Source organism: Carex rostrata, chromosome 23, assembly GCF_964058835.1.
Source record: "Carex rostrata chromosome 23, lpCarRost1.2, whole genome shotgun sequence".
NCBI lineage: Eukaryota > Viridiplantae > Streptophyta > Magnoliopsida > Poales > Cyperaceae > Carex > Carex rostrata.
Window position 1 is genome coordinate 772,935 of NC_135940.1, and position 9,909 is coordinate 782,843.

The following is a 9,909-nucleotide window of genomic DNA, read 5'->3' on the forward strand; positions in this document are numbered from 1 at the left end:
AAATTTTTAGCCAAATAAGTGAGGGGATATGACAGTTAAGGAAGTGAGAGAGTGCGGGGATAAATGGGGGAACAGGGGTGAGGGGCTTGTTATAATTATTCTATTTATAATTGTTGATTCGAGTCAAGTATTGTTCTTAGATTTTATGAAATTATTAAAAGTATCCCCTTAAATTATAATCTGGAAATTTTATCTATGTTATGATATTATAATCTTAATATTTTTTAGTTTATAATAATTACTTTGTTATAAAAATTCTTAAACTATTCTCTTGAAATGTATGCAATTTCGATCATATAAGTTTATCATATAATTTGTTATATTGTTGTTTTTTTTTTCTTTCATCAAATAATTTAGATTTGATTTCAGAAACGGAATATGTTGTGCACTTTTCTTTATATTTAATAACTCCAGACTTACTAATAGTAATTATTAGAATTTTAATTATTTCGGATCCGCTTGGTTTATTGTAAAGAAATAAATAAATTATTTTGATCTTAATTTACACTATGATATCTAAAATATAGATATATACCTATTAAAGTTTTGAAGTGAATAGTTAATTTCTATAATTACTCAATCATATTCTTGTTAACCAGCAAATAATATCAACCAATTTATTTTATGTTAAATTATATTATTATATTAGAATTCAATATATATTTAATCGGACATTCTTTTAATTATATCTAGTCAGAAGTTTCGGTTATGGAAGTTACAGAAGCAAAATCAATTAGTTTATATTATTTTATTTTATTTTTCTTCCATTCTCGTAATACTAAATAAGTTAGATACCAAATATTTAAACCGAATTGAAAATCGCCAGAGTTTTTGATAAGAGTCTGATAATTGTACTCCAAATAAAATCTTCAAGCGCGTTCCTCAAATAGTTTAATAGAAAAAACTTTCAATGTTATCTAACTTTAATTTTCAATGCTAATATCCAAATATTTAAAACTCGGTTTATAACATTTTACAATGCTACTCGCAAGCATTTAAATATATATCTACAAGCATTAAAATTCTAAATCTGTATAGTTTTAACTCCTAACTACTTTTGTTTTTAAGCCAAATAAAAACGGAAAGATTCATTTCACCCACTTTTTTTTTATTTTTTCTCTGATCATTCTCATCTATTTTCTCGACGATCCGTGATGAATTTTGCGAATCTAAAAATATGAACGTTTTTACTCAATTTTCTCTTTCAAAATTAGATCTATGAAGAATAACTTTTGAGTTATATTTGTGTCGTAATTTTTTTACCACTTTAAATTTCTGTGACTTTCAGTTTTTTTTTTTTTTTTGCTTCAAAATAATTTAAATCTCTGTTTACAAGCATATAAACCTCATGTACAAGTATATAAACCTCATTAATAATATTTAAATCTCTAGAATAAAACATATAAACCTCATGCACAAAGAATTTAAACCTCAATAAACACTTTTATAAAGCTCATTTACAAAGCATATAAACCTCATGTACAAAGCCTTGAAAATTTTAATGGTTGTAGACTGAGATTTAAAAACTTGAAAATTGAAAGTGCTCATGAGTTCTACTTTAAAAAAAACAAATGACTTTAAAATTACTCAAAAGTATTTATTCATGGATCTTATTTGAAAGATAAAATCGAATAGAAAACATTTATATTTTTAGATCCGTAAAATTTGTCACGGATCATTGGAAAAATAAATTATAATTATGAGAGAGAAAAAAAAAAGTGGGTGAAATTTTTTTTTTTTCCTTTTTTGGCTTGAAGACAAAAGTAATTGAAAGTTAAAACTATCTAGCTAGAAATGCCTTTAGACAGAGGTTTATATGCTTGCGAGTAACATTTTAAAAGGTTATAAACATAGCTTTAAATGTTTGGATATTAGCGCTGAAAATGAAAGTTAGACAATATTGAAAGGTTTTTCTGTTAAACTACTTGGAGAACGCGCTCGGATATGTTGGCTCGAAATACAAGAACATTTCTCTTTTTAATAAAATAAATGTATAACATCATGTACAGGAAAATTAAATGAAATAGTCAAATCAAGATCCTTGATAATTTACCTAGATAGTAAACTACTAAACTAGGATAAATGTCATAATAGCATTAAAGGGTTTTTAAGATACGAAAAGCCAAATTCAAACATAATTAATTAAAATGTATGTTATTATTTTAGATTCTACGTCTAAAGATTTAAACAACGTAAGAGGCATTCAAGGATTCATTTAGATATTAGGTGCGGATTTTTTAGACTTTATCTTACTTGTTGTTACGTTACGAAAATTTTACAATTAATTTTTAATGATTTAAAGGCAAGAATCGAAAATCGTGCTAACAAAATGGAAGTTTAAACCTTAATTAAGGTTCCCCTAAATAAGTAAATTAAGTATGAATCGAAACCGCGTCGAAATTTCGAAGTTCTGAACCTTTATAGGTCCAGTGCGTCCGCACTGGTGGTGAGTGCAGGTGTGATATCTCCATATTATGTCTAAATTACAGCCCTGATTTACACTAAAACCTGTGCTTTAAAGCCTATAAGTGTGGACTTTTTACTTATATTTTGATGAAATGTGGTACTGCTATGCTTTGTTTGGTATTTTGCAGGAAAAAGGGCGAAAAACTAGATCTGACAATTTTTCATACGGCCCGTATAACATTCCCTACGGGTCGTACAGGATCTGCCCAACCACACAGAAGGTTCCACAACAGAGGCACGAAGTCTCCAAGACAAAGCACAGGCATACAGCCCGTACGGGGTCCCCTACGGGCCGTACGACGCTAAATTGGAAAATCCAGCTGGAATCTGAAATCAGCTTAATTTAAGGAGGCCGAAAAGGAAGCCTCTGCAGACGCGATTTGGGACATTAAATGAGATATTTCCTCACCAAAAAAAAGGGGGATTCACCACTGGAACTTGGACAAGCTTCCTTGGAGCAAAAGACAAGAGGAGGAGAAGAGGAAGAGAAGTGAAAAACGCGAGTTTGCAATGGATCTTCAGATTTTCCACTGTTTTGTCATGAACTCTTTCATCTCTTGTTATTTGTGTTATCTTATGAACATGAGTAGCTAATTTACTTTGTTTCTAGGGTTAAGATGTAGTTTCTAGTTTGGTTTTTGTTTGCATGCTACTTGGATTTTGTGTTGAATGCTTTGTTTTTACCTTGTTGAGTAGTATTTTGATTGCTTTATTTGTGCTTGCTTGAATTGATTAGTCATCCCGTTAGATGAATGCGCACATCTAAGTGTTAGGAGCCAAGTCTATGACATTTAATCCAACCGAATAAAGTATATGAAGTAGGGTGAAACCAAGGAGTACCCGAAAGGTGAAACTTTCCTTGAGGCGAAAGTCATTGGATATTTTTAGTAAACCAACAAGTAACTTAGATAAATTAGGCCAAAATGCGAAAGTTGAGGTTTAACGCATCTAAGAGGGAAGTATTTGAGTCCGGTAATCGGGTACTAGGCCAAAATGCGAAAGTTGAGGTTAGGTATCTAGATCTGGTCGATAGAAATCCTAAACATTAGTATCAACACAGAAAACAGTAGCTGCAGCATTAACTCGGGGTCCCCTACGGGCCGTACAGGAATCCGTACGGGCCGTATGCCTCGGGGCTGAACAGAAATGAAATCTGAACCCTGGAAACTCCTTTTTATTAATTGAAAACAACTTTAATCCTCTTTTATTGTTTTTTTTAACTTGTCATAAATCAGTAGAATTATTATAATTAAATCAAATCAATTTCTCTCACTTCTAGAATCTCAAGTGATTTTAGGATAAGTCCGGTCATTTTCTTCCGTCCCTGTGGATCGATACCTGAGCATACTCATCGATAGGATAGTGCACTTGCTATCTAATTTGACAGAGTATAACAGGGTGACTGACCCGCACTGGATTCTGTTTTCCTTGAGTTGTTTTCTGAATTTCTTCTCAGTGCGTCCGCACTGAGAAATTCTGTATTGACTGAATTTTCCAGAATGTGACTAAGTCCTGAGTGCATCCGCACTGGAGTATTCTTCTGTGTTGATTGAATTTCTTTCCAAAATTCGTCTAAGTACTGAGTGCGGGTGACTGACCCGCACTGAAATTGAGTGCGTACGCATTAGGCTCAGACATTTCCCTTGTTCAGTGCCGTTTTCATGAAAATTTGACTAAGTACTGAGTGCGTCCGCACTGGAGTATTCTTTTCTGTGTTTTCAAGCTGCCGAAATTCTGCCAAGTATTGAGTGCGGGTGATCGACCCGCACTGAAAATGAGTGCGTCCGCACTCGTGTATATTTCTGTGTATTTTCAACTGCTGAAAATATGTTCTAAGTGCTGAGTGCGGGTGTTACGTTAAGAAATTTTTATAATAAAAAAATTGAGAATGTTTAAAACATAATAAAAATTTTGTTGTTGAACTAGGAGTGAAAAATTATAGTTTATATAAAATTGGGAACAAGATGCAAATTTTATGCATGATTATAGGTATAAAAGCTTCTTTATTTAATATCCAACAATTTGGAGGGTCTATTTTGAAAAATGTCAAAAATGCATGTAAACAATTCAACCCTCTCTCTCCCTTCGTTGCTCCCTTGTGTGTTTGCTGCCAAAAGAAAGAGAAGGAGAGATCATCTCTTCTCTCTCAAAAATCCACCAAGAAATCTTGAGAAATTGAAGAAAAGAATGGAAATTGTTGAGAATCTCTCATTCTAGTGGCCATCTAGCTTCCCCATTGGTACTCCATTTCTCTCCTCTCTCATCAAAAATCTGAATTTTATCTCCATTGCTAGGGTTTTGCTCAAATCTGAAATGTTTGTATAAATGATGAGTAATCTATCTCCATTATGCTTCTAGGTTGTTAATTTAGTGATTCTCTTCTCAATTCTATCTTAATCTTGATTTTCTATCTAGGGTTTGGTTCAAATCCGAAAATTAGATAAATATTTTGATTTGTCTAGTCTAATCCAACAAACAAAGGTGTTGATTGGTAAGTTCTTCTCTCACTCTCTTAAAATCTGAAATTAATTTGGTGTTGATCTCTTTTCTTTGTTCCCTCTTTTGTGTATGGTGATAGTTAAACAAAGTCATAATATTTTTGATGAAGTGTTAATATTGTCTCCGAAAGGCTTAATATTTATTAAGTATGGTGATAATTAAACAAAGTCATAATATTTTTTGAGGAAGTGCTAATATTGTCTCCGAAAGGCTTAATATTTATTGTGTATGGTGATAATTAAACAAAGTCATAATATTTATTGAGTATGGTGATAATTAAACAAAGTCATAATATTTTTGAGGAAGTGCTAATATTGTCTCCGAAAGGCTTAATATTTATTGTGTATGGTGATAATTAAACAAAGTCATAATATTTTGATGAAGTGCTAATATTGTCTCCGAAAGGCTTAATATTTATTGAGAAAGGCATCATTTATTCCAAAATGGATTATGTTAAGGAAAGTATATAGAAAATAATATCACTCAAGTAAGCATATCAATCGTCGAACAAATATTGAATTAAGTATATATGTTAACATAGGTGTAGGCTCGGTTGAGCAAGATTTTGCGGGATCTTTCGAGACGTCCGAACCATAAGTGTGAGATACGCTCTTCATAATCAGGTGCGGGGTTCTTGGACTTGTTTGATGTTTCATTTTCAGAAATTAAATTATCCTTTTCGATTGTCATGTTGTGTGATTGATTGTTGCATACTTGAAATTTTCATGTTGTATGCTTGATTGTTGCATAATTGGAATTATGTGAATTGTGTGCATAATGCATCTAAAACCGAATTGTTGTGGTATGATTGATTTGCATATTTGTATGGTTGTCATTTTTTTATTGTTCTCTTATGAATTGACTATGGATAAATGTCACCACAAATTGATGATTGTGAAATGATATGTGAATGAAATGGCAAGGTTGAGTTGTATCAGCTAACTTTGAGATGATATGTGAATGAATTTGCAAAGTCTGCAAGCTGGCTTTGATCCCAGGATCCTAATGGCCTTAGGTGAACGACCCTCGAGATATCCCAGTACCGGTTGGGACGAGGGGTGGGTGACTATATATATACATGTTGATTGTGATGGTGGGTGACCTATGTGTGACGTCTGTGGCTCGGGGGCATTACCCTACGTGGTAATTCATTTGGACGGTCAATTGACTATGACGACATTCTGATTTATTTCATGTGAATTTTCATTTTATGACTTGGAACCAGACTTTAGTAAATGGTTAAGCCAAAGCATTTATAGATGGGTGTCAGATAAAGGGTCCAGCTCGATGGGCCATCTGTAGGTGCCAGTAACCCTACAGATGTGGGTTTGATAAAGGGTCCAGCTCGGTTGAACATCTATAGATGCTACCAGCCATAATAAAACGAGTTAGGCCAAATATGTGTTTGTTGAAACTTCATCTTGGAAATTCCTTAAGTTGTTTTTCATTCGATTCTTGTTGTCAAGCATGTGCATCCATATATATATAGTGTTCGTTATAGAACTGCTAATGTGGTTTTGTATGGATTTCATTTTTGAACGTGGAGTCTGATTGCAAGTCCAATAACCTGATTGTGGCAAATTTCGCACTGAGAATTTATTCTCACCCCCACCCTTTGGGTTCTTTTCAGGTTTAGATGCGGCTGATCCTGGAGAGGCACACGAGTAGTAGGCCTGTGGTATATGACACCAGATTACCTTAGTAGTTATTTTGTTATTTGACTAGAGAGGCATATCTTGTTTTGTTGTATAGTGCTCTCTATGTCACATCTTATGGTTGGTATCCGTACGAGATACATTTTGTACGATCTACTTGTACCAGACAGTTTGTACTTGAACTATATATATAAACTTGTTTTATGTATTTTATTGTGATGTGATGAAAATATCATACATGGAGTTGTATGCTTACGGCGGGGCCTTGTCACGCCTCGTGGCCGCGGAGTGTGACAGCGGGTGGCCGACCCGCACTGAATTGAGTGCGTCCGCACTCAGGGTATTTTTAACCCTAAAACTCAAATCGAACCTTCTCTCTCTCCCACTTCATCCCTTTCCCCATTTTCATGTGATTTTTGCCCAAGAGAGAAGAAAACGAGCGTGAGAGCTTCCTTTCCCGCTCAAGCCCCGATTGTTGCGAGAAATCGAAGTTGGAACTGAGTAAGCTGCCGTAGATCTCTCCTAACCTTCTGATTCGGTATTCCTTTCTCTCCTTCTCTCTTTCGAAACCTCGAATTTTCTCGATTTCTCAGATTTTCATTTTAAACTCGAGATTTGTGTTCGAATTGCTCGAGGATTAGTTCCTCTACACTCCTTGCTAGTTTATTTGTCAATCTTTTTCCCGATTTCCTTCCGATTCGTGGATTTTGATTTCTAGGATTTCGTGCCAAAATTGAAACTGGGCGTAATCGTGAATTGATTTGTTTAATCCGACCAATTAGACTTGTAATCAATAGGGTTACCTCTTGATCTTGAATTTCTAGAACGTTTAACGGTTAATTTGAGGTTTTGACCAAATTAGGGTTTAACCAATCGGTAAATCGAATTGTTACGAGAACCAAAATAGAGAACTGGTACCTAAATTGTTACCAAATTGGATTGTATATGGCTAGAGGGCCTAGATGCAAATATGTGCAATTGTAGAGATTGTTAATAAGAAAGAGGGAACCGAAAAGAATTGAGTAAGGAATGGACCAACCATTAATACACTAAAGTAAACGTATAGACCACCGAACCAAAGTTAAACCAAGTATATGTGTAATATAGGCGTAGACTCGATCGAGCAAGACCTTGCGGGACACTTCGAGACGTCTGATCCTTAATTAAGCGGTACGCTCATCGTAATCAGGTGCGGGATTCTTGGACTTGTTTGATACTTTATTTTCAGGAATTAAACTGTGTATCCGTTTGTCATGTTGAATATCATTGATTGCATCATTGAATTGTGTAAAGCATTTGCATAGCCCAATCAAATTAAACTTGAATTGATGTGACTTGAGTGATTTGCATGCTGGTATGGTTGTAGATTGTGTCGATCTATTATGATCTGATTTTGATTGAAAGTCACCACAATTTGGATATGTATGTGAATGGATTTACGAAGTTAAGCACTTGGATCCAATGAATTTGCAAAGTCGGGCAATATGCTGGCTTTGATTCCCAGGATCCTAAATGGCCTTAGGTGAACGGCCCTCAATGTTTCCCAGTACCGGTTGGGACGAGGGAGGGTGATTATGTTATGATGTGTGATTTGGAATCGTGGGTGACATGTGTAACGTCTATGGCTCGGTGGCATTCTCCTACGTGTTAATGCATTTGGATGGTCAATTGAATATTGCGAATACTGGAAACGATTCTAAAGAGAATTTTCTTTATGTGACTTGAACCAGACCTTAATAATTGTTAAGCCAAGCGATTACAGATGGGTGTCAGATAAAGGGTCCAGCTCGGTGGGCCATCTGTAGGCGTCAGTAACCCTACATATGTGGGTTTGATAAAGGGTCCAGCTCGAAAGAACAGCTGTAGTTGCTACAAGCCCTAATGAGTCGAGTTAAGCCAAAATATATGTTGTGTTTGAAATTCATCTTGGAAATTTCATTAACTGTGATTCATCTGGTTAATTGTTGTCGAGCATTGGCATTCTGTTATTTATGAATATATATCTGTTGAACTGTTTTGGTTTGGGTTTCATTTTTGAATATGGAGTTTGATTGCAAGTCCAATAGTCTAAACTGTGGCAAATTTGCACTGGGAATTTTATTCTCATCCCCACCCTTCGGGTTACTTTATAGGTACTGGTGCGATTGATTCCGGAGAGGCACGAGAGTAGTAGGCCATAGTAGCTTACCATTACATGACCCTAGATATGTTTTGTTGTATAGATTTAAGGTAGGCCTCATGGTTGGTATCCGGATGAAATACTTTTGTTGTATTATTTTCAGTCTAGACTGTGTACTCTGATCATATATTAGAAACTTGTTTATATTGCTTGTTGTTTGGATTAAATGGTTAATTGCCTTGTAAGCATACATGGCGTTGTATGCTTACGGCGGGGGACTGTTACGACCCGTGGCCGCGGGGTGTGACACTTGCCTATTGTTATTCAACTGTTTATTATTATGGCATTAGTTGAATTTATGGATGTTGTTTTCGAACCATTCATATGACTTGATTAGACATAAATAAATTACATGAAATGATATGATTCATATATTGACCAATAAACTTGCCTAATAGGATGTGTTGAGCATGGCATAAATTGTATGATTGAATGAATATATGTGAAATGAACGGAAAATGAAAGTGAACAGAGGCCGATATGCTTGCATATTAGGATGTATACATTGGGTCTAGTGTTTGATTGGACCCCTCGATAACGTGACTGTAGGCGAAAGCGGTCCTGTCATGGGTCTAACCCTAACGTTTGATGAGAAGTTATGCGGTTAGGGCGACGGCCTCTCATTGTTGGTTGGACTTCATAGTGACACTACTAGAAATGGTCATTGTACACTGCACATTGTACACGGATTTGGCAATTTTATATAAAAACCGTGTATAAATTGTAATTTTTTGGGTGCCTGGAATATCTGTGGAATCTCTACACGGTTTTTTATTAAAGAATCAGTGTAGAAAGCCTTGAGAGAGCTACATGAACATTTATTAGCGAATGTACACGACTTATTATCTAAATAACAGTGTAGAAAGCCTTGATATAGCTACACGGATATTTAATTAAAGAACCGTGAAGAAATGTCCAAATTGTACACGGATGTTTGTTTAAATAACAGTGTAGAAAGCCTTGATATAGCTACACGGACGTTTAATAAAAAGCCGTGTAGAAAGGTTATTTTAGGGTTTTGGTTATTAAAGGGTGCACCTTTTCCAGCACCAAGTTGGTTATATAAAAGGCATTCTCCTTCCAGCGCCGATTTGATCAATTCTCTCTCTC

The 9,909-nt window shown here is 35.0% G+C and overlaps 1 long non-coding RNA gene across 1 annotated transcript; it reads left to right on the top strand.

Annotated features, from left to right (window-relative positions):
- The first annotated feature begins 4,880 nt into the window (after positions 1-4,880).
- Positions 4,881-6,778, top strand: LOC144574516 (uncharacterized). Its single transcript, XR_013518245.1, has 3 exons — positions 4,881-4,957; positions 5,507-5,588; positions 6,596-6,778. It is a non-coding gene; the product is annotated as an uncharacterized LOC144574516 (long non-coding RNA).
- The last annotated feature ends 3,131 nt before the right edge of the window (positions 6,779-9,909 follow it).